At 40.4% G+C, this 17,713-nt stretch overlaps 9 non-coding genes across 9 annotated transcripts; all 9 read left to right on the top strand.

Moving 5' to 3' along the window:
• The first annotated feature begins 638 nt into the window (after positions 1-638).
• TRNAQ-UUG (transfer RNA glutamine (anticodon UUG)) lies at positions 639-711 on the top strand. The gene has a single exon. It is a non-coding gene; the product is annotated as a tRNA-Gln (tRNA).
• Positions 712-1,510: 799 nt separating this feature from the next.
• TRNAR-CCU (transfer RNA arginine (anticodon CCU)) lies at positions 1,511-1,583 on the top strand. Its single transcript has one exon. It is a non-coding gene; the product is annotated as a tRNA-Arg (tRNA).
• A 647-nt stretch (positions 1,584-2,230) lies between these two features.
• TRNAR-UCG (transfer RNA arginine (anticodon UCG)) lies at positions 2,231-2,303 on the top strand. The gene has a single exon. It is a non-coding gene; the product is annotated as a tRNA-Arg (tRNA).
• Positions 2,304-3,101: 798 nt separating this feature from the next.
• TRNAR-CCU (transfer RNA arginine (anticodon CCU)) lies at positions 3,102-3,174 on the top strand. Its single transcript has one exon. It is a non-coding gene; the product is annotated as a tRNA-Arg (tRNA).
• A 1,517-nt stretch (positions 3,175-4,691) lies between these two features.
• Positions 4,692-4,764, top strand: TRNAM-CAU (transfer RNA methionine (anticodon CAU)). Its single transcript has one exon. It is a non-coding gene; the product is annotated as a tRNA-Met (tRNA).
• Positions 4,765-5,595: 831 nt separating this feature from the next.
• TRNAR-CCU (transfer RNA arginine (anticodon CCU)) lies at positions 5,596-5,668 on the top strand. The gene has a single exon. It is a non-coding gene; the product is annotated as a tRNA-Arg (tRNA).
• Positions 5,669-7,189: 1,521 nt separating this feature from the next.
• TRNAR-CCU (transfer RNA arginine (anticodon CCU)) lies at positions 7,190-7,262 on the top strand. Its single transcript has one exon. It is a non-coding gene; the product is annotated as a tRNA-Arg (tRNA).
• Positions 7,263-7,908: 646 nt separating this feature from the next.
• Positions 7,909-7,981, top strand: TRNAR-UCG (transfer RNA arginine (anticodon UCG)). Its single transcript has one exon. It is a non-coding gene; the product is annotated as a tRNA-Arg (tRNA).
• Positions 7,982-11,081: 3,100 nt separating this feature from the next.
• TRNAR-UCG (transfer RNA arginine (anticodon UCG)) lies at positions 11,082-11,154 on the top strand. The gene has a single exon. It is a non-coding gene; the product is annotated as a tRNA-Arg (tRNA).
• The last annotated feature ends 6,559 nt before the right edge of the window (positions 11,155-17,713 follow it).

Raw genomic sequence — 17,713 nt, 5'->3', positions numbered from 1 at the left:
CTCCTCGGAATGATTTCAGGAGACTGGAGCGTGAATCTGGTGTCCGGGCCCTTTGAGGCCTAGAAACGGGGACAACTCGATGAATTAACGTGCACAATGTAAAACGTTGGCAACATCGGCCTAATACTCGTTGCTTTCACGAGGACTGGATAACTGGCATACTAACGTTGGACACAACTATAATTGCGTCTTTATTCGGTCAAGGGGAACATATGCATATCGATCATGCACATATAACATATAATGGGGAACACGTAAGGACACATGACAAGGCAAAATTCAATTTTCCTCACAAGGACGGCTTGATACCACTGTCAAAGCCCAGTTTATTGAGAAAAGCATCCATGGAATAAGAAGTGTTGATTCGAAAATTGTTCTCTTCCAATTTCTCTCCACTTGCTAGTAATACAGAGTCTCCTTTATAGCACAGAACAGAGTGTTAAAGGTTTAAATGCAAAAAGAAAACAATAGCTTATCGTACTGGTGACATTCTCATTATATAAATTCCAAAAAAGTGATTTAATGGAAAGGAGCTAAAAAAAAAACATAATGGTTTGTAAACCTAAATAACTATAAATAATATATTTTCCATCCTTGCATACCACCTACAGTATAAAAATAAACATAGCAGGACACATGACCAGGTGGCCTAATGGATAAGGCGTCTGACTTTGGATCAGAAGATTGAGGGTTCGAGTCCCTTCGTGGTCGGATTTTGACAATGGTCACACACTTCAGGTTTCCATTCAGAATGGAAACAGGCTCTTCCAATACTCTTATAGCCATCAGGTTCTCATTCCTAATTAATAATAAAGTGGAGTACATACTGCACAGTCATTTAGATTGCATCTTCAGTCTAAAATCTAGTGCAATTTAGTGGCATTAAAAAGTGCTTTCTATGTACATGCACTGAATATGTACTAGGTTTGCAGAATTTTGACAGAATGGGTTTTTAGCTTAAGTGTGTGTAGATGATCTGCAAGGTGTGTAAGTATGTGTTCATGGAGTGCTTCAAGTGTAAAATCTGGATGATTTGTGAAGTTATAGTGCTAATTTTGCCTATGAGAAAGAAAAGTACTACAGAAGAATTATAAAGGATTGGCACATTGGCTGCCTTTGCTGATGACACAGATGGCTAATTTGTAAAGCACTGGTCTATTAAGTTGCAGAGTGTGGTTGAACTTGGTTAGTAGACTTGGTGCCTGTTTCTGTGTCCTGCTGAAGACAAGGACGGCTTGATACCACTGTCAAAGCCCTGTTTAATGAGAAAAGCATCCATGGAAGAAGAAGTGTTGATTCGAAAACGGCTCTCCTCCAATTTCTCTCCACTTGCTACAAATGCAGAGTATCCATTATAGCACAGAACAGAGTGTTAAAGTCGGGGATGGAAGAGGATGAAAATGGGAAGTTTACTTATGGAGAGAACTGAGAAATGTCCTGTGTGCAGACACCAGTGTTGGACGATTGAATACATTTAAATAATGCCTTTAGATTGCTGGTATTTATCTGTGCCTCAGTGGCCTAATGGATAAGGCACTGGCCTCCTAAACCAGGGGTTGTGGGTTTGAGTCCCATCTGAGGTGCAAACCAATGTCCACTCTTACTTTTCCAGAAAAATAAATATATTTATTACATGCTTCCTCTCAGATGATTATGAGGTATTAGGAACTTTGAAATGGTACCATTTTACTTCTGTACTCTTCAGAGTCATGTTGATGTTCTGAAACTACAAAGTCGATTTTTGAAACACCTGTCTTTGTCAGATGCATTTTTGACCCGGCAGAAGATAATCCTTTGGAAAAAATTATTTGAATTGGATTGGTGTAACTGTTGTTTCTAGAGGTGGTGAAAGGCTTTCAGCTACTTAAATAGGGCAAGTCAGGATTCATGAAACGTATACAACCTTTGAGTGTGTGTAAATTTAAATATCCAGGAAGGAACAGTTTGTTCTACTTTCAAAACAGTTTCTCTCCACTTCTGGAAACATCCAGAGCTAAATAAAGCATAAACTGAGCTTTAATCTCATGAAGAAAGAGGTTTAAATGCAAAAAAGAAAACAATAGCTTATCGTACTGGTGACATTCTCATTATATAAATTCCAAAAAAGTGATTTCATTGAAAGGAGCTGAAAAAACCCACAATGGTTTGTAAACCTTAAATAACTATAAAGAATATATTTTCCAACCTTGCATACCACCTACAGTATAAAAATAAACGCAGCAGGGCACATGACCGTGTGGCCTAATGGAGAAGGCGTCTGACTTCGGATCAGAAGATTGAGGGTACGAGTCCCTTCGTGGTCGGTTTTTGACAATGGTCACACAATTCAGGTTTCCATTCAGAATGGAAACAGGCTCTTCCAATACTCTTATAGCCATCAGGTTCTCATTCCTAATTAATAATAAAGTGGAGTACATACTGCACAGTCATTTAGATTGCATCTTCAGTCTAAAATCTAGTGCAATTTAGTGGCATTAAAAAGTGCTTCTATGTACATGCACTGAATATGTACTAGGTTTGCAGAATTTTGACAGAATGGGTTTTTAGCTTAAGTGTGTGTAGATGATCTGCAAGGTGTGTAAGTATGTGTTCATGGAGTGCTTCAAGTGTAAAATCTGTATGATTTGTGCAGTTAAAGTGCTAATTTTGCCTATGAGAAAGAAAAGTACTACAGAAGAATTATAAAGGATTGGCACATTGGCTGCCTTTGCTGATGACACAGATGGCTAATTTGTAAAGCACTGGTCTATTAAGTTGCAGAGTGTGGTTGAACTTGGTTAGTAGACTTGGTGCCTGTTTCTGTGTCCTGCTGAAGACAAGGGCGGCTTGATACCACTGTCAAAGCCCTGTTTAATGAGAAAAGCATCCATGGAAGAAGAAGTGTTGATTCGAAAACGGTTCTCTTCCAATTTCTCTCCACTTGCTACAAATGCAGAGTATCCATTATAGCACAGAACAGAGTGTTAAAGTCGGGGATGGAAGAGGATGAAAATGGGAAGTTTACTTATGGAGAGAACTGAGAAATGTCCTGTGTGCAGACACCAGTGTTGGACGATTGAATACATTTAAATAATGCCTCTAGATTGCTGGTATTTATCAGTGCCTCAGTGGCCTAATGGGTAAGGCACTGGCCTCCTAAGCCAGGGATTGTGGGATTGAGTCCCATCTGAGGTGCAAACCAATGTCCACTCTTACTTTTCCAGAAAAATAAATATATTTATTACATGCTTCCTCTCAGATGATTATGAGGTATTAGGAACTTTGAAATGGTACCATTTTACTTCTGTACTCTTCAGAGTCATGTTGATGTTCTGAAACTACAAAGTCGATTTTTGAAACACCTGTCTTTGTCAGATGCATTTTTGACCCGGCAGAAGATAATCCTTTGGAAAAAAGTATTTGAATTGGATTGGTGTAACTGTTGTTTCTAGAGGTGGTGAAAGGCTTTCAGCTACTTAAATAGGGCAAGTCAGGATTCATGAAACGTATACAACCTTTGAGTGTGTGTAAATTTAAATATCCAGGAAGGAGCAGTTTGTTCTACTTTCAAAACAGTTTCTCTCCACTTCTGGAAACATCCAGAGCTAAATAAAGCATAAACTGAGCTTTAATCTCATGAGGAAAGAGGTTTAAATGCAAAAAAGAAAACAATAGCTTATCGTACTGGTGACATTCTCATTATATAAATTCCCAAAAAGTGATTTCATTGAAAGGAGCTGAAAAAACCCACAATGGTTTGTAAACCTAAATAACTATAAAGAATATATTTTCCAACCTTGCATTCCACCTACAGTATAAAAATAAACGCAGCAGGACACATGATTGTGTGGCCTAATGGAGAAGGCGTCTGACTTCGGATCAGAAGATTGAGGGTACGAGTCCCTTCGTGGTCGGTTTTTGACAATGGTCACACAATTCAGGTTTCCATTCAGAATGGAAACAGGCTCTTCCAATACTCTTATAGCCATCAGGTTTTCATTCCTAATTAATAATAAAGTGGAGTACATACTGCAAAGTCATTTAGATTGCATCTTCAGTCTAAAATCTAGTGCAATTTAGTGGCATTAAAAAGTGCTTCTATGTACATGCACTGAATATGTACTAGGTTTGCAGAATTTTGACAGAATGGGTTTTTAGCTTAAGTGTGTGTAGATGATCTGCAAGGTGTGTAAGTATGTGTTCATGGAGTGCTTCAAGTGTAAAATCTGTATGATTTGTGCAGTTAAAGTGCTAATTTTGCCTATGAGAAAGAAAAGTACTACAGAAGAATTATAAAGGATTGGCACATTGGCTGCCTTTGCTGATGACACAGATGGCTAATTTGTAAAGCACTGGTCTATTAAGTTGCAGAGTGTGGTTGAACTTGGTTAGTAGACTTGGTGCCGGTTTCTGTGTCCTGCTGAAGACAAGGGCGGCTTGATACCACTGTCAAAGCCCTGTTTAATGAGAAAAGCATCCATGGAAGAAGAAGTGTTGATTCGAAAACGGTTCTCTTCCAATTTCTCTCCACTTGCTACAAATGCAGAGTATCCATTATAGCACAGAACAGAGTGTTAAAGTCGGGGATGGAAGAGGATGAAAATGGGAAGTTTACTTATGGAGAGAACCGAGAAATGTCCTGTGTGCAGACACCAGTGTTGGACGATTGAATACATTTAAATAATGCCTCTAGATTGCTGGTATTTATCAGTGCCTCAGTGGCCTAATGGGTAAGGCACTGGCCTCATAAGCCAGGGATTGTGGGTTTGAGTCCCATCTGAGGTGCAAACCAATGTCCACTCTTACTTTTCCAGAAAAATAAATATATTTATTACATGCTTCCTCTCAGATGATTATGAGGTATTAGGAACTTTGAAATGGTACAATTTTACTTCTGTACTCTTCAGAGTCATGTTTATGTTCTGAAACTACAAAGTCGATTTTTGAAACACCTATCTTTGTCAGATGCATTTTTGACCCGGCAGAAGATAATCCTTTGGAAAAAATTATTTGAATTGGATTGGTGTAACTGTTGTTTCTAGAGGTGGTGAAAGGCTTTCAGCTACTTAAATAGGGCAAGTCAGGATTCATGAAACGTATACAACCTTTGAGTGTGTGTAAATTTAAATAGCCAGGAAGGAGCAGTTTGTTCTACTTTCAAAACAGTTTCTCTCCACTTCTGGAAACATCCAGAGCTAAATAAAGCATAAACTGAGCTTTAATCTCATGAAGAAAGAGGTTTAAATGCAAAAAAGAAAACAATAGCTTATCGTACTGGTGACATTCTCATTATATAAATTCCCAAAAAGTGATTTAATTGAAAGGAGCTGAAAAAACCCACAATGGTTTGTAAACCTAAATAACTATAAATAATATATTTTCCAACCTTGCATTCCACCTACAGTATAAAAATAAACGCAGCAATTTCTCTCCACTTGCTAGAAATACAGAGTCTCCTTTATAGCACAGAACAGAGTGTTAAAGTCGGGGATGGAAGAGGATGAAAATGGGAAGTTTACTTATGGAGAGAACTGAGAAATGTCCTGTGTGCAGACACCAGTGTTGGACGATTGAATACATTTAAATAATGCCTCTAGATCGCTGGTCTTTATCTGTGCCTCAGTGGCCTAATGGATAAGGCACTGGCCTCCTAAGCCAGGGATTGAGGGTTCGAGTCCCATCTGAGGTGCAAACCAATATCCACTCTTACTTTTCCAAAAAAAAAAAATATTTATTACATGCTTCCTCTCAGAAGCTTATAAGGTATTAGGAACTTTGAAATGGTACCATTTTACTTCTGTACTCTTCAAAGTCATGTTGATGTTCTGAAACTACAAAGTCGATTTTTAAACACCTATCTTTGTCAGATGCATTTTTGACCCGGCAGAAGATATTCCTTTGGAAAAAATTATTAGAATTGGATTGGTGTAACTGTTGTTTCTAGAGGTGGTGAAAGGCTTTCAGCTACTTGAATTGGGCAAGTCAGGATTCATGAAATGTATACAACCTTTGAGTGTGTGTAAATTGGAATATCCAGGAAGGAGCAGTTTGTACTACTTTCAAAACAGTTTCTCTCCACTTCTGGAAACATCCAGAGCTATATAAAGCATAAACTGAGCTTTAATCTCATGAAGAAAGAGGTTTAAATGCAAAAATGAAAACAATAGCTTATCGTACTGGTGACATTCTCATTATATAAATTCCAAAAAAGTGATTTAATTGAAAGGAGCTGAAAAAAACCCACAATGGTTTGTAAACCTAAATAACTATAAATAATATATTTTCCAACCTTGCATACCACCTACAGTATAAAAATAAAAGCAGCAGGACACATGACCGCGTGGACTAATGGATAAGGCGTCTGACTTCGGATCAGAAGATAGAGGGTTCGAGTCCCTTCGTGTTGTTTTTTGCCAATTGTCACACAATTCAGGTTTCCATTCAGAATGGAAGCAGGCTCTTCCAATACTCTTATAGCCATCATGTTCTCATTCCTAATTAATAAAAAAGTGGAGTACATACTGCACAGTCATTTAGATTGCATCTTCAGTCTAAAATCTAGTGCATTTAAGTGGCATTAAAAAGTGCTTCTATGTACACGCACTGAATATGTACTAGGTTTGCAGAATTTTGACTTCACAGAATGGGTTTTTAGCTCAAGAGTGTGTGGATGAACTGCAAGGTGTGTAAGTATGTGTTCATGGAGTGCTTCAAGTGTAAAATCTGTATGATTTGTGCAGTTAAAGTGCTAATTTTGCCTACGAGAAAGAAAAGTACTACAGAAGAATTATAAAGGATTGGCACATTGGCTGCCTTTGCTGATGACACAGTTGGCTAATTTGTAAAGCACTGGTCTATTAAGTTGCAGAGTGTGGTTGAACTTGGTTAGTAGAATTGGTGCCTGTTTCTGTGTCCTGCTGAAGACAAGGACGGCTTGATACCACTGTCAAAGCCCTAGTTTATTAAGAAAAGCATCCATGGAAGAAGAAGTGTTGATTCGAAAATGGTTCTCCTCCAATTTCTCTCCACTTGCTAGAAATACAGAGTCTCCATTATAGCACAGAACAGAGTGTTAAAGTCGGGGATGAAAGAGGATGAAAATGGGAAGTTTACTTATGGAGAGAACTGAGAAATATCCTGTGTGCAGACACCAGTGTTGGACGATTGAATACATTTAAATAATGCCTCTAGATTTCTGACATTTATCTGTGCCTCAGTGGCCTAATGGATAAGGCACTGGCCTCCTAAGCCAGGGATTGTGGGTTCGAGTCCCATCTGAGGTGCAAACCAATGTCCACTCTTACTTTTCCAGAAAAATAAATATATTTATTACATGCTTCCTCTCAGAAGCTTATGAGGTATTAGGAACTTTGAAATGGTACCGTTTTACTTCTATAGTCTTCAGAGTCATGTTGATGTTCTGAAACTACAAAGTCGATTTTTAAACACTTATCTTTGTCAGATGCATTTTTGACCCGGCAGAAGATATTCCTTTGGAAAAAATTATTTGAATTGGATTGGTGTAACTGTTGTTTCTAGAGGTGGTGAAAGGCTTTCAGCTACTTGAATAGGGCAAGTCAGGATTCATGAAACGTATACAACCTTTGAGTGTGTGTAAATTGGAATATCCAGGAAGGAGCAGTTTGTACTACTTTCAAAACAGTTTCTCTCCACTTCTGGAAACATCCAGAGCTTTATAAAGCATACTCTGAGCTTTAATCTCATGAAGAAAGACGTTTAAATGCAAAAAAGAAAACAATAGCTTATCGTACTGGTGACATTCTCATTATATAAATTCCAAAAAAGTGATTTAATTGAAAGGAGCTGAAAAAACCCAACAATGGTTTGTAAACCTAAATAACTATAAATAATACATTTTCCAACCTTGCATACCACCTACAGTATAAAAATAAACGCAGCAGGACACATGACCGCGTGGCCTAATGGATAAGGCATCTGACTTCGGATCAGAAGATTGAGGGTTCGAGTCCCTTCGTGGTCGGTTTTTGACAATGGTCATACAATTCAGGTTTCCATTCAGAATGGAAACAGGCTCTTCCAATACTCTTATAGCCATCAGGTTCTCATTCCTAATTAATAATAAAGTGGAGTACATACTGCACAGTCATTTAGATTGCATCTTCAGTCTAAAATCTAGTGCAATTTAGTGGCATTAAAAAGTGCTTCTATGTACATGCACTGAATATGTACTAGGTTTGCAGAATTTTGACAGAATGGGTTTTTAGCTTAAGTGTGTGTAGATGATCTGCAAGGTGTGTAAGTATGTGTTCATGGAGTGCTTCAAGTGTAAAATCTGTATGATTTGTGCAGTTAAAGTGCTAATTTTGCCTATGAGAAAGAAAAGTACTACAGAAGAATTATAAAGGATTGGCACATTGGCTGCCTTTGCTGATGACACAGATGGCTAATTTGTAAAGCACTGGTCTATTAAGTTGCAGAGTGTGGTTGAACTTGGTGCCTGTTTCTGTGTCCTGCTGAAGACAAGGACGGCTTGATACCACTGTCAAAGCCCTGTTTAATGAGAAAAGCATCCATGGAAGAAGAAGTTTTGATTCGAAAACTGTTCTCCTCCAATTTCTCTCCACTTGCTACAAATGCAGAGTATCCATTATAGCACAGAACAGAGTGTTAAAGTCGGGGATGGAAGAGGATGAAAATGGGAAGTTTACTTATGGAGAGAACTGAGAAATGTCCTGTGTGCAGACACCAGTGTTGGACGATTGAATACATTTAAATAATGCCTCTAGATTGCTGGTATTTATCTGTGCCTCAGTGGCCTAATGGATAAGGCATTGGCCTCCTAAGCCACGGATTGGGGGTTTGAGTCCCATCTGAAGTGCAAACCAATGTTCACTCTTACTTTTCCAGAAAAATAAATATATTTATTACATGCTTCCTCTCAGAAGCTTATGAGGTATGAGAAACTTTGAAATGGTACCATTTTACTTCTGTACTCTTCAGAGTCATGTTGATGTTCTGAAACTACAAAGTCGATTTTTGAAACACCTATCTTTGTCAGATGCATTTTTGACCCGGCAGAAGATATTCCTTTGGAAAAAATGATTTGAATTGGATTGGTGTAACTGTTGTTTCTAGAGGTGGTGAAAGGCTTTCAGGCACTTGAATAGGGCAAGTCAGGATTCATGAAACGTATACAACCTTTGAGTGTGTGTAAATTGGAATATCCAGGAAGGAGCAGTTTGTACTACTTTCAAAACAGTTTCTCTCCACTTCTGGAAACATCCAGAGCTTTATAAAGCATACTCTGAGCTTTAATCACATGAAGAAAGAGGTTTAAATGCAAAAAAAGAAAACAATAGCTTATCGTACTGGTGACATTCTCATTATATAAATTCCAAAAAAGTGATTTAATTGAAAGGAGCTGAAAAAAACCCACAATGGTTTGTAAACCTAAATAACTATAAATAATATATTTTCCAACCTTGCACACCACCTACAGTATAAAAATAAATGCAGCAGGACACATGACTGCGTGGCCTAATGGATAAGGCGTCTGACTTCAGATCAGAAGATTGAGGGTTCAAGTCCCTTCGTGGTCGGTTTTTGACAATGGTCACACAATTCAGGTTTCCATTCAGAATGGAAGCAGGCTCTTCCAATACTCTTATAGCCATCATGTTCTCATTCCTAATTAATAATAAAGTGGAGTACATACTGCACAGTCAGTTAGATTGCATCTTCAGTCTAAAATCTAGTGCATTTAAGTGGCATTAAAAAGTGCTTCTATGTACACGCACTGAATATGAACTAGGTTTGCAGAATTTTGACTTCACAGAATGGGTTTTTAGCTTAAGTGTGTGTAGATGAACTGCAAGGTGTGTAAGTATGTGTTCATGGAGTGCTTCAAGTGTAAAATCTGTATGATTTGTGCAGTTAAAGTGCTAATTTTGCCTATGAGAAAGAAAAGTACTACAGAAGAATTATAAAGGATTGGTACATTGGCTGCCTTTGCTGATGACACAGATGGCTAATTTGTAAAGCACTGGTCTATTAAGTTGCAGAGTGTGGTTGAACTTGGTTAGTAGACTTGGTGCCTGTTTCTGTGTCCTGCTGAAGACAAGGACGGCTTGATACCACTGTCAAAGCCCAGTTTATAAGAAAAGCATCCAAGGAAGAAGAAGTGTTGATTCGAAAATGGTTCTCCTCCAATTTCTCTCCACTTGCTACAAATGCAGAGTATCCATTATAGCACAGAACAGAGTGTTAAAGTCGGGGATGGAAGAGGATGAAAATGGGAAGTTTACTTATGGAGAGAACTGAGAAATATCCTGTGTGCAGACACCAGTGTTGGACGATTGAATACATTTAAATAATGCCTCTAGATTGGTGGTATTTATCTGTGCCTCAGTGGCCTAAGGGATAAGGCACTTGCCTCCTAAGCCAGGGATTGTGGGTTTGAGTCCCATCCGAGGTGCAAACCAATGTCCACTCTTACTTTTCCAGAAAAATAAATATATTTATTACATGCTTCCTCTCAGATGTTTATGAGGTATTAGGAACTTTGAAATGGTACCATTTTACTTCTGTACTCTTCAGAGTCATGTTGATGTTCTGAAACTACAAAGTAGATTTTTAAACACCTATCTTTGTCAGATGCATTTTTGACCTGGCAGAAGATATTCCTTTGGAAAAAAATATTTGAATTGGATTGGTGTAACTGTTGTTTCTAGAGGTGGTGAAAGGCTTTCAGCTACTTAAATAGGGCAACTCAGGATTCATGAAACGTATACAACCTTTGAGTGTGTGTAAATTGGAATATCCAGGAAGGAGCAGTTTGTACTACTTTCAAAACAGTTTCTCTCCACTTCTGCAAACATCCAGAGCTATATAAAGCATACTCTGAGCTTTAATCTCATGAAGAAAGAGGTTTAAATGCAAAAAAGAAAACAATAGCTTCTCGTACTGGTGACATTCTCACTATATAAATTCCAAAAAAGTGATTTAATTGAAAGGAGCTGAAAAAACACACAATGGTTTGTAAACCTAAATAACTATAAATAATATATTTTTCCAACCTTGCATACCACCTACAGTATAAAAATAAACGCAGCAGGACACATGACCGCGTGGCCTAATGGATAAGGCGTCTGACTTCGGATCAGAAGATTGAGGGTTCGAGTCCCTTCGTGGTCGGTTTTTGACAATGGTCACACAATTCAGGTTTCCATTCAGAATGCAAGCAGGCTCTTCCAATACTCTTATAGCCATCATGTTCTCATTCCTAATTAATAATAAAGTGGAGTACATACTGCACAGTCATTTAGATTGCATCTTCAGTCTAAAATCTAGTGCAATTTAGTGGCATTAAACAGTGCTTCTATGTACATGCACTGAATATGTACTAGGTTTGCAGAATTTTGACAGAATGGGTTTTTAGCTTAAGTGTGTGTAGATGATCTGCAAGGTGTGTAAGTATGTGTTCATGGAGTGCTTCAAGTGTAAAATCTGTATGATTTGTGCAGTTAAAGTGCTAATTTTGCCTATGAGAAAGAAAAGTACTACAGAAGAATTATAAAGGATTGGCACATTGGCTGCCTTTGCTGATGACACAGATGGCTAATTTGTAAAGCACTGGTCTATTAAGTTGCAGAGTGTGGTTGAACTTGGTTAGTAGACTTGGTGCCTGTTTCTGTGTCCTGCTGAAGACAAGGACGGCTTGATACCACTGTCAAAGCCCTGTTTAATGAGAAAAGCATCCATGGAAGAAGAAGTGTTGATTCGAAAACGGTTCTCCTCCAATTTCTCTCCACTTGCTACAAATGCAGAGTATCCATTATAGCACAGAACAGAGTGTTAAAGTCGGGGATGGAAGAGGATGAAAATGGGAAGTTTACTTATGGAGAGAACTGAGAAATGTCCTGTGTGCAGACACCAGTGTTGTGTGGTAAATAAATAAATTACCGGTACTATTTTTCTATGCATTTAAAGGGAAAAGGATAGCTCAATAGATAAGAGGCAGAGTCCGTGGTATCTGAGTCATACGGGCTTTAATCAGATGGCTCGAGCCAATGGACCATCGGGTTCCATCACCTGCTAAGGTTCAGGAAGGGACAGACACAGGACAGAAAGGGAAGTCGCGCAGCGCATCATATCAACATCATACAGTATATATAGTAAAACAGTACAATTGCATTGAATACAGTAGGCGTAACAAGTGAAAATTAAAAGATAAGAACATATGGGTGTAAAAAGAAGGCGTGTACAGGGCGTGCACAGAAACATGTGATGTAGACGTCACAGAAGTGTCATAAGTGGGTGGATACATGGAAGGGGCTTCATGGGCAGCTGGAACCTTTAACCTACTGGTGCGCGCAAACGGACCATGACGTGTAACTGGGGAGAGCTGGGGGCTCTGACTTCTAGCACTAGAAGAGGAGACTAAAGTCTGGGATGTCATAACGACCTGTACCTATAGCATATCTGATATCTTGTGTTTGGAGAACATGTTGCTTGAATCTAAACGTCATCAGGGCAAAGGCTACTTGTCACTAGGGCTAGTGCATGTATATTTCTCTTCATGTATTGCGTGAGCTATGGATCTTCTATGGATATTAATTCAGTAATTCTCTTGCATGGAGACAGAAAGACTAGACTATAGATGAGGATGTTTATGCGGTTCGTTAGCTAGGAATGTGAAACCGGGGAGCTGAACTGATAACTGTAAGCATAACATATTCTTGGCAGGCAGGCAGACAGAGCCGGGCACCGCGCTGCTTGGCAGGATGTAAGTGAAGGGTCAGGGATGCGGGCGGGGCTGCATCTCTCCTCGGAGTGGTTCAGGAGACTTGAGGCATGAATCTGGTGTCCGGGCCCTGAGAGGCCTAGAAACGGGTGCAACTCGATGATTTAACGTGCACAATGTAAAGACGTTGGCAACATAGGCCTAAAAGCCTAATTCACGTTGCCTTCAGGAAGGGCTGGATAACTGGCATACTAACGTTGGACACAACTGTAATTGCGTCTTGATTCGGTCATAGGGGGAAATATGCATATCGAATCATGCACATATAACAAATGATGGGGAGCACGTAGGGACACACAACAGGGCAAAATATAATTTTCCTCATTCCCTCCTTGTTCCCTACGTTCCCTTCAGGAAACATCAATATTCATAATACCATCTATCTGTTCATACAGCATCATTTGCTCGTCTCTTATCTTTTGGGAATAGGACTTTGGACGTGGAATACAAGAGGTAGCGCACAAGCCGCAAATCGCAGGGCCACATTGTAAACAGAGACAACAACTGAAAATGATCATTACTACTATTCCCAGGAACGACAGTACTTTCCATCCCCAGGCAGATATTACACTCCAGAGCCAACCGGACCATGTCCAGGTGCCTGGATTCTGGTGTAGCTGATGGGCTATTTTATGAAGTCTAGTTATTGCTGAATATACAGACGGTGCGTTATTAGGAATGAAAACGCAACAACTAGATCCGATGACTCTACAAGCTCCGCCCCTATCGGCCAGTATGACGTCAAGAACAAGGCGGTTCTGAAGAACGACAAATCTCATAGCAGACTGCTCTTCTGTTAAGTTACCTAGGGCGGAAGTAGTCTCATTCACTACTGCTTCAAGGGTTCTGGTTAACCTACGTATTAATTTACTATTCTGGATAGGTCCTATGAAGAAAAAGAAACCTTTATTGAAATCCGTATACTGTTCTAATGCAGTTTCAGTTTGATCGACAATTGGGGACTCGATCTCCCTTCTATGTCTGACGTGTACTAGATGTGTATTTCTGTGATAATCGGATGGGGCTAGGAAAACTGGTGGCAGTAGGAAGGCAATGTAACATGTTCCATCCCACTCTAGGGGCAGACGTACATATGCGGTCTGACCACATATAAAATATGAATGACGTGAGGCTTTGAAAATAGATTTCCCACTGTCACTATACTCGACCACAGTATGACAATCACTGTGTCCTAGATGCACCGAACCATTCCTTCTGACACATAATTCGCCTTTCACTGGTAGAACTGTAATAGCAGGCAAATCTGGAGTAGTCTCGGACTGAACATTCAAAATCATGAAATTGGAGGAAAAATTACCTAGATCATATACTTCATTTTCTAGATCTAACCCTGTCCTATGGGAAAGACCTTCCTTGTCTGGGAAACATGTTCTATTCAGAAGGGACTTATCGTCTAAGGATGACGTTAACGTAAACCATGCTCCACACGAACCATTGTGTGAAAATGGATAGGGAAAGAGTGGCAGAACTCCCTTAGGTGTCTGGAAAGGGGGGAGTCGACCACACACCCAACAATTAGTGGCATTGCTGGTCTGGTGTGAATAGTGTAACATACGAATAAAAGTATTGTTGCGCATTGCAAGTCGATAGGATAACTCGTGAGGGGGTAGTTCACTAAAAGTGTGCTCTACTGTATCATTAGAAGAAAAATGTACATGCGGACCAAGAGGAGGAAAAAATACATGTAAAACGTAACTTATACATGTGATCGTAAGACTCAGAAATAACATAAACAATAATGTAACAATGCATCTGCTTCGCAGACTTTTACAGTAACGTAATTTCCTGGAGTTTCGTCTATCTCTCTCACTATGTGGGTCTATCTCATACATGTCAGGAACCTGTCTAACCGCTTCACCCGAGAGGGACTTAAACAATTAAACGCTGTCTGACTTACTAGACCTCAACTTGGCTTTATACTCCTGCTGCGGAGTTTTCTCTAACAGGGGAAGTTTAGAGTCAGTATCGGGGCAGTCCTTGAAAAAAATCTTTGGACACAGTCCATGTAAACGCTTGATGTGGCTGGAGTGTAGCCAGCCTTTTCTTCCTTCTAGCTTTACGGCAGTCCTTGTGGTCATCAGAACAAGTTTCGGCTCCTTCCAGCGGGGCTCCAGAGGGCTTGAACGATCGAAATTCCGGACCAAAACAAGATCTCCAGGAACGACCTCATGCGGTTTCACCTGGGTGTTGTCTGGAAAGGCAGCCGCGACCTGTGAACGACAAGAGAGTAGTGCAGACATCAAGGAAGCTAGGTAATCTGTCAGCATATTACTGTCAACATCGGTGATTTTACGTGGCATAGGTGTACCCCACATGTTTGGGGGACGACCAAACACTACTTCAAACGGTGACAGACCAGAACGGGAATGAGTGACCATTCTCATATAGAAAAGGGCAACCGGCAGGGCTACCATCCAATCTACACCTTTCTCTGCACAGACCTTTGCAATACGTATTTTCAGAGTCTGATTATGTCTCTCGACGAGGCCAGCTGCCTCGGGATGTCGTACACAGTGGAACTTCCACTGGTACCCTAACAGAAGTGATACTTGTTTCATAAGTTCGGACGAGAATGGCTGTCCGTTGTCTGAATACACGACTCTGGGCAAACCATAATGGGGGAAAAACTCACGAACCAACTGCCTGGCAGTGGTCGCGGCAGTGTAATCTGGGACTGGATATGCTTCTGTCCATCTGGTCAAAGCGCATACAACTACGAGGACATACTTGAAACCTCGACATCGATCCATCTGGATATAATCCATCTGGAGGACTTCAAAAGGGTGGTCAGGAGGATGGAATCCACCTTGTTCCACCGGAACACCTTTACCTGGATTAAACTGACAACAGATCATGCAGGTACGTACTTTCTGCTTTGCTGTTGCTCGTAAATGCTTGTTATACCAGAGGTTCTGAATGCTGTCTAACATGGCTTTTTCTCCTAGATGTGCTGGACTATGTGCTGTATTGATAATAACTTGAACCATAGAGTCGGGGAGAAACCATGTGGCTTTTCCCTTCGTTAACCATCCCTGATCTGTCTGGACCCCTCCTAGTTCAGACCAATTCTTGATTTCGTCTGGGGTTGCATGTGTCTGTATGTCTAGTACATCTTGTGTAGGGTCCTTAACTGTCATACAAGTCGTCTGAACTGGAACATCTGTCTTTGTCGTGTTAACTGGAACGTCTGGAGTCTGAGCTGTAAGCTTGGCTGTTCGATCTGCTAGATCGTTACCTTGGGAAATGGCGTCAGTGGCTTTCGTATGTGCTTTGCACTTCATAATGGCAATGGCTGTCGGTAAATGTATGGCTTCTAAAGAGCTTGAATAAGGGGGCCATGCTGAATCTTGGCTCCATGAGAGGTCAGGAAACCTCTTTCTTGCCAGAGGACTCCAAAGTCGTGAACGACTCCGAATGCATAACGTGAATCTGTATATATGTTTACTTTCAGGTTCTTGGCTCGTATGCAGGCTTGTGTCAGAGCGATGAGCTCTGCTGCTTGAGCAGACAGGGTGTCAATACGATGTGTCTCTATAACTTCAGTTTCAGTAGTCACGGCATATGCGGCTACTAATTCTCCTGTACTTGTTCTCATACATGAACCATCCACGTAAAGTGTCAGGTCTGGGTCAGGTAATGCAATATCCGTCAAGTCTTGTCTTGGCTTTGTCATGGTGTTAATAACTTCCACACAGTCATGTGTTACAGGGTTTGATGTAATCGAGGGTAACAGTGTAGCAGGATTTAAAATGTTGCAGCGTCTGATTTCTATGTGTGGCTGGAACAGTGTCAGTTCATATCCTGTCAATCGTGCAATTGTCAAGTGCTGAGTCTGTGTTCGGTTTAAAAGAACTTCCACGGAGTGTGGAACCTGTACTGTCAGAGAGTGTCCTAACACTATGGAATCACTTTGTCTGGTAGCTAGAGCTGTGGCTGCAACTGATTTGAGGCACGCAGGCAAAGCCTGGGCTACTGGATCTAATGTGCTAGAAAAATAAGCACAAGGCTTGTGTTGACCTGCTTGATCTTGCGTGAGAACAGATAATGCTGTACCATCACGTTCAGTGACAAAAAGCGTAAAAGGCTTACTGTAGTTTGGTGTCGCTAATACAGGTGCATTACATAAAGCTTTCTTTAACTCATTGAAAACAAGTGTATGTTCCTGGTTCCAAGGGAGGACAGTCGATGTTGCTGCCTCCTGTGTTGTTAACTGTATCAGTGGCTTGGCTAGATATGCGTACTGAGGGATCCATTGTCTGCAGTAAGAAGTGAGGCCGATAAAAGCTCGTACCTCCTTCTGTGTCTTGGGCTGTGGAAGACGTGCAATTAACTGGATACGGTCAGGTGTCAACTGTCTACCCCACTTGGACAGCAAGTGTCCAAGGTATACCACTTGCTAGACACAGAATTGCAGTTTCGAAGGGGACACCTTGTGCCCCATTTCTGCCAGAAAATACAAGACTGTCAGTGACGCACGTTCACAGTCATGTTCTGTGCGGGCTGTAATTAATAGATCATCGACATACTGGAGCAGGACAGTGTCAGTTGGCATGTGAATACTGTCTAGTTGTCTTTTAAGTGCTTGACTATAAATACTAGGACTTTCTGTGAAACCTTGAGGTGCACGTGTGAATTTATAGCTTCTTCCATTTAAACAGAATCCGAAAAGGAACTGGCTGTCTGGATGAATGGGGACACTAAAAAATGCGTTCTTGAGATCAATAACAGTAAAGAACGTAGCTTCAGAATCAATGGCAGTCAATAGGGAAGAGATATCTGGAACCACTGGGTACTGGGGTATGATACATCTATTAAGCTCTCGAAGGTCAATCACTAGTCGATAAACTGGAGGTGCATTTGGGTCAGTACGTTTAAGAATCGGAATGATAGGAGAATTGCATACATTGGAGTCAGTTTCTACAACTACTC

The sequence above is a fragment of the Lissotriton helveticus genome, chromosome 5_1 (assembly GCF_964261635.1).
Source record: "Lissotriton helveticus chromosome 5_1, aLisHel1.1, whole genome shotgun sequence".
NCBI lineage: Eukaryota > Metazoa > Chordata > Amphibia > Caudata > Salamandridae > Lissotriton > Lissotriton helveticus.
Note: the sequence above shows the minus strand (reverse complement) of the source record. Positions and strands in the feature narration are given on the sequence as shown.